Genomic DNA, 6,682 nt, shown 5'->3' with positions numbered 1-6,682 from the left:
AAGATTTGTATTTGCCTGAGATTAAAAAAAAAGCCGTTGAATTCAGACTGACTGGTAAGCAGCACATCCTCTTGCTGCTTTCAAAATACTCTCTATATTCTCTGAAAAAGAAAACTGTCATGCTGCTGAATAAAACAAATAAAAAAGAATGCTCGACCTCGCCTAGGTTACAGTACCCGACATACAGTCCGCGGATGGAAGGGTAGCCAATCAACGGGTTTCGATTTTTAGGCGTGTCGACTTGTGCTGTTGTGCCGCCATGAACGGTGTCTGAACATAAATCCATTCTCTCAACAACACAACGTTTAATCTGAGCGTCAACACAAACAAGATGCATCACTTTTGGCTGGCGCAAGCGTCTCTTCTTCTTTTTGCAGCCATACTGTATGTTGCAATCATGTTGCAAGTTCTTCTCTGTCGGCATAGGACTGATCGGAAAAAAAAAAGTGTTTTTTGCCTGTGTAACAGGGCTGAGGATATCGTTTCATGCTGCTTTTTAATATCTGTCTCGGAACATCTGTTCCTAATACCTCCATCAGTTGTTATTTCATCATTAAAACTCTGCAGCTATGTATGGTGAGTCCCTGAGGAGGAAATAAGATTGAAAAGCGTACCAGTACAATAACTGCGTCCCTCCCTCTATCTAAATGTCTGGCACTCGCGGTGGTGCGCTATAAATGTCGCCGCTACCACGCGGCCTTGGAAAGAAGTGATAGCGCATGCGTTATCGCTAGACTTATGGGCGTTGTCTCACGCCTCTTCGATGCTTCGAGTACTATATTTATTTCGCAAAGTTGAAGAGATCATTTTTGAATGCCTAGGAACCCTTTTCACAACTTCACTAATTTCACTTTACAGCAATCTTCAGCCCGATCATGATTTCAGCTTATATCTCCCGTTTAAGAGGTGAATTCGTAAGTATACGTACCAATTAATTTATTCAACTGCCTTGTATTGAGCACACACAGATAATGGGAGGAGGCGCCTGTAGGATAACCATATGAAAGGGGCCAAGGAAAGGACAGAATAAGTTTTGTACATTTATATAGATGGCGCTGATTAGAGTAGCCAGTTAGTTGCGTAGTCATTTAGACAGAAAACAGTTTCATACAAAGTAAAGGGTAAGATGACCACATGCCGCCGGTGGGATCCGAACCCACGGCCTCCGCAGGTCGCGTACTGTGCTCTTCCTACAGAGCCACGGCAACGGCTCTTGTCCCGTTCTGGTTTGGAGTGTATTCGCATTACGTTTAGCCTAGCATTGATATATTGTGCCCCAGCGACACCCGTAGACATAGCGGCGGATGTCAGACGTCCTGTAATACCTGGAATACATATGCAATATGATTAAACGAAGATGAAGGGAACCGTGTGAGAGCCCTCTCACGCTATAGCTATGACAGCAAAACTGCCAGAGCCCAGACTCTCGTTAAAAAGAAACCTTAATTTCCCAATGATCCCCTTAACCTCACTGGCTGTAGGGTTATTTCGTGTGCGTTTACTGACTTTCGGGCAAATACAGTGTGGAAAACAAGTGTGCTGAGGCTAGGCTAATATTTGTAGTCACCTCTTCCATAAAGCGCCTGCCTTTCTTCTTTGCATTAGTCATTTCCCTCTTTACTTCTTTTTTTTTTCCATGTCTAGTATTCTCTCTCGCGCTTTACACTTTGTCTCTTCTACAAAGATAGAATTTTTCTGTGTGAAATGGCGTCTGCGTCGTGGTATGTCGAAACCGAAAATTGCAGCGCCCTCTGTGAGCCGAGAATTATACTTGCATGATACACAGCTATGAGAGACAAGTGGAACTTACACCGGCCGCACTCGCGAGAGTAATGGCGTGAGCTCCTGTATGGCTATCCCTCTCTCTTTTTCACCCCTCGGGAGAGCGGAAAATATGGCAGCTTTTTTCTTTCCTTCTATCATCCACGCTTTCGTTTCCTTTGCTTCTTTTTCGTCACCTTCGCACGCGCTTCGTAGTAGTGGCAAATGGATTGCAGCCACACTTCGACGACCACCCGTACAGCTCGCGTTGCAATCTGCGAAAACCCGCTTGCGCCACACCGCAGAGGGGAGCCAGTTCAGCGCGTGAACCCCTTCGCCTTGCCACTCAGCACCCTGCCAAACACGTGACCCGAAAAGAGCCTCACTTCACGACAAGGCTCCACTGACCGGTGGCTAAAGAAAGACCCACAACGTGAACCGTAGCAACTGAGGCAACCGTGCAGCAGAGGCACGTCTTACCTCCGTTGAGGCTCACTTATATGGGTGCGCCTTCGGGCGCCTCCCAGAATAGCGGCAGCCTCACGTGGTACGCGCTCTCGCGTTTCGTGTTTACGCCAGGACGCACACAACTGGCCGGCGTACAGCGAAGCCTGAGGTGCCAGGATACTGCGTACTGCGAACCTCAGCGCCGCCTCCGTGCCTGCCTGCCTGTCTCGGAGGCTCGATTTAGAGCTGCGGCTGCAAGGAGGTGCCGGGAGAGGCAGAGAGAGCGGAGAGTTGGAGGGAAAGGACGCATTGGGCCGCTGCCAAGCCAAGCGTAGCGCAAAATTCACCAGCAAGAGCATCCGGCACACGGGTGGAGGATCGTGCATTTGCATAAGCGAGTGTGCGTTGAAAAGAAGCAGATGAGGGGGCGAATTGGCAACTTGAGCGTCTGGTCTTCAAGGGCTTTTTACTTTCGCCTCTTGAGAGTTGCCGGTTTGCATCGCGGTACGAGCAACAGCTGCGCCAACCCCCCCCCCCCCCCCCTTTCCCGCGCGCTTTGTTGTTTTGGAGTCGTCACTGGATGTGGTCTAGCCAGAAAAAAAAAGCAACGCTCAGAGGCGAAGAATCGTCAGTGAGAGAAAATCAAACTTGAATTAGTCGAGCTACAGTCGGAATCTACGTCGCATTCATGCCATTCGACGTAAAATCTTCGACAAGCGTTCGCGCGTGATATAACTTTGTCTCGAGATACGCGTGCATGGCACGAGACTCAAATTAAAACAGGTTTTCGTCCAAACAACTCCTTGAGGCGTCTCACTGTCTGTGGGATCACTGAGACTGCACCGAAACCATCCATTTAAAAGGATACTAAACCATGCTAACGAAACGGGGCTGAGACCTCGAAAAGGCTGCTTTGAAGTCAAGACGAGCGTCTTGTTCCAGGACAAAGAGCGCAAACATTGAGCTCTGCATGCTTTTAGCGCTGCATCACGCACGTCGGAGGCTAAATTTGCGTTGCAGTTGCAAACTGATTGACAACCAGCGTAACAATGGATATATTCTGCTTTTCGGTCGATATCTGGGCAGAGGTCAATTCCCTCCTAATTGTCCATCCACAATCATCATATCTCGCCGCATGTAGTGCTGCAGCTGCAGGTACCTTTACACCTTTAGATCGCAATCGGTGTCATCGTCTGCCTTGTACCGGGGTCCTTCAGACGCTACACAAAGTTATTTATGTGTACACAAGCTAGACCTTGTTCTGATGACTGATTTCTCTTCTAGTATTTTTGTATTATGTCAGTTCCTCTAGCAGCACTGTAAACATTAAACGATGCCAGTTCTGACCGCTTCCTCGTTCAAAGAGCACAGCCTTAATACCTAACGTTCAAGTTTTTTAATCGGCTGCAAAAAGTAAATAGAAACTTGCTAATTCAGAATGAAATGAGGCTCGTGGAAAATAAGAGAAGGCACCGTGGACATACAAAGAGGGCAGATAAGAAACGAATGGCATGGATGAGTTCGAGAAAAAATTGAAAATTAACAGGGAAACCTGGTTCTATTATGTGTTGGCAATGCGATAGGATTAGCAGCTGTTGATGCTTTTACTAGAAGCGACGTCACATCCGTTGAACGAGTCTAATTGAACGAGTCTTGGGTCACTGACCAATGGTCAAAAAACAGTTAGTTGACGTTTCGAAACCCCTACGAGTTCCTTGTTCACAATCTGGTGACGCCACTTCCCTCCATCCAATGAGAATGCCCCCGTCTGGTGACGTCACTTTCCAGCAGCCAATCAGCCAAGCACAATGCTTCGGTCTGCTGACATCGTTTCCCTCCAGCAAATCAGCCAATGGGAATCCTCCGGTCTGGTGACTCCACTTCCCTCCTGCTGGTCAGAAAATTGGCTTCGGACGTCACATTTTCTTCACACCGAGGTTGTTTCACAAGCTATCACATTAAAAAGCAGTCGCATTTATAGCGATCCTTCACTTGAAAAGCGGAAATAAAAGAATTGTGAGATGGGGCAAGAGGACAGAAAATTCATTCACGTCATGCTTTTAGACACAGAGAATGGAGTGCGCAAAATAAGCCACGACTCAGCGCCCCGAGAAAACTTGCTGCGCAGCAAATATAGATCGCGTATTCTAGGAACGTGTAATGACTCAGGAATCTCACAGTCACCGGTTATAACCAGCGTTTCGTCCTACGGATGACAATAGAAGCGATTGCAAAGTTCGCTGCAAGCAAGGCGGCGTCGTCCCGCTCGGAGTCGAAGCCAGGTGCTGATCTGTCGCAAGGAGACGACGCGGCGAGCGCAAGGCACCGGAGCCGCGAGTGGGGAAGAGGTGGTGGTAGTCAACAGGGCTGCGGCAGCGTGTCCGCCGCTGTGGGACACAGTTCGAGCCTTGGCGCCTCTGCTGAGTAGAGGGACGTGCGCAAAAATAGCGCGACCTGGACGCCGCCTGGGCAGCGGTGGCCCGTATGCTGCAGCTGGCGAGAGGGCGCGGCGCCTTGCGAGCCGTTCTCGGTCTCTGTCAGGAGGCCCCCAACGCGTGCGCTCTGGAAAGGAACTGTATGGTGTTTGTTGTTCGCTCTTCTTTCAGCCTTCTGTTCCGCCGTGTTTTCACTGAGACAGCTGTTGACGGAGTGAACAGCCAAACGCGTGCTCTGCGAGTCTGCAGGGGTTCTCTTTTTTTTTTTTTTACAGCAAAGCTGCATACCTCTACCGTGCAAGGAAATTTTTGTGTCGTTGGCGTCGTCAACAAAAAACACCAGGCTAAAAATTGAATGCTACTCCGAGTGGAAAAGTACCCAAAAAATAGAAATCGTCTATCATACTGATCATAAAGCAGTCGCGATGTAAAAAAAATTAAAAAGACACAGAAGTGAAAGAGTAAAAATTAAAAAAAAAACCTTACGAATTTGAAATCAATATACATAAGAAATAAAAAATAAAAATCAAATAAAAGAAAGTAACTAAAAATCTATAAATGGGTAAACCTCCTTTGAAAGCAGGCATACAGCATATAGCTCAATACTCCATTTCATTAAAAAACAAAAAAAAACAAGCATCGAAACTCCATGATGGATGATAAAGCTCGTGTGAACAATGGGAACACCGTATTACCAATGCAACTCAACAAACCACCATTCACTGTTTATGCACTGATTTAACCTTACCAAAGAATATCTCTACAGTTAGAACTGAAAACCTCAGTGTATATGATACTGATCACAAAGAAGTCGTGAATGTTGTTTTGAAGTAATAAAGAGTAATTATAAGTACATTTCACTTGTCTCTGCTTTCACTCTTTGTAGATCCGCGTGTGTGAATTTTCAAGTGGCGCCGCAATGGGTAATTGGGTGTCGTTTTACAGCTTCGCTGCCCAACCACCTTCACAGCGCGGATTGGAGCCACAATTTTTTTTTTCCCGATGTGCTCACCCAGGTGCTAACATGAGGCATCATTGACCTCCTTCTATAAATTACGTTGGACGAGTGAAGGGGATGAAGATGGGGTTCATGGCATCGATACGGTGAAGACACTAGGCAAGGCACAACCATTAGCTTGGCACCAGTTTGCCCTCTTCTTTGGGCTCTCCCTGGCCAATCCCACATCCTGGGTATGTGCAATGTCACTAAGGCAACAACAACAACTAGACACAAGGATGGACAAGGCGACTTGTCGATTTTGCACCTGACACGACTGTTTGCACAGTGAGGCCCTGCTAAAATGCAAGGGAAAAAGAGCACGTTTCCGAATTTAATTACTCCATAGTGCCAATTTGACAGTCACTGCCAACATCACCATAACATTCATTTCGAGCGACGAACTGCGACTCCTGCTCAAAGGGGCACATCGAATCTCGAATCACCATGCAAATAACTGGCTTCGCTTCGTTACGCAGCGATGACAAGATGTACGCAAGAGTCTAAACAGAACGTCACAGGGACACTGAGATCCACTGCATCGCATATGAGACCGGGAAGAATTCACCATTTAATGCACAATGACCTCAGTACCAGGTCAGTTTAATGAGAAATGGCATTGAAGCAAAGGCATCACTTCCTTACAATTTTCTGACTTGTAAGCAAAATATAGCCTGAATAGGCTGTACGCATTGCTACATCAGAAGCAGTATACTGCCGTTGCAGTCGTTTTAGTTTTCTTCAGTTAAGTTTGGCGCTTTACTAATGAAACTAATGGTGAACTTTAGTTAAGCTTAGTTAAAACAGCCATAAAGCCATGAAGAGCAAGAATGCTTTGCATTCCTGTGCAACGCGAAGAAAGTTGAATTCTTGCCGTTTCCCGGTTGATGGAGAAGGGGAACGATATAGCAGTGGCCGTTGCCTTGCGGTGGGTACAGTCAGGCTGATGAAGATGATAATTGTGATGATGATGATGATGATGATGACGATGACGACGACGACGACGACGACGACGACGACGACGATGATGATGATGATGATG

Source organism: Amblyomma americanum, chromosome 7 (assembly GCF_052857255.1).
Source record: "Amblyomma americanum isolate KBUSLIRL-KWMA chromosome 7, ASM5285725v1, whole genome shotgun sequence".
Lineage (NCBI taxonomy): Eukaryota > Metazoa > Arthropoda > Arachnida > Ixodida > Ixodidae > Amblyomma > Amblyomma americanum.
The sequence above is the reverse complement of the archived record's forward strand: the minus strand, read 5'-3'. Positions refer to the sequence as shown.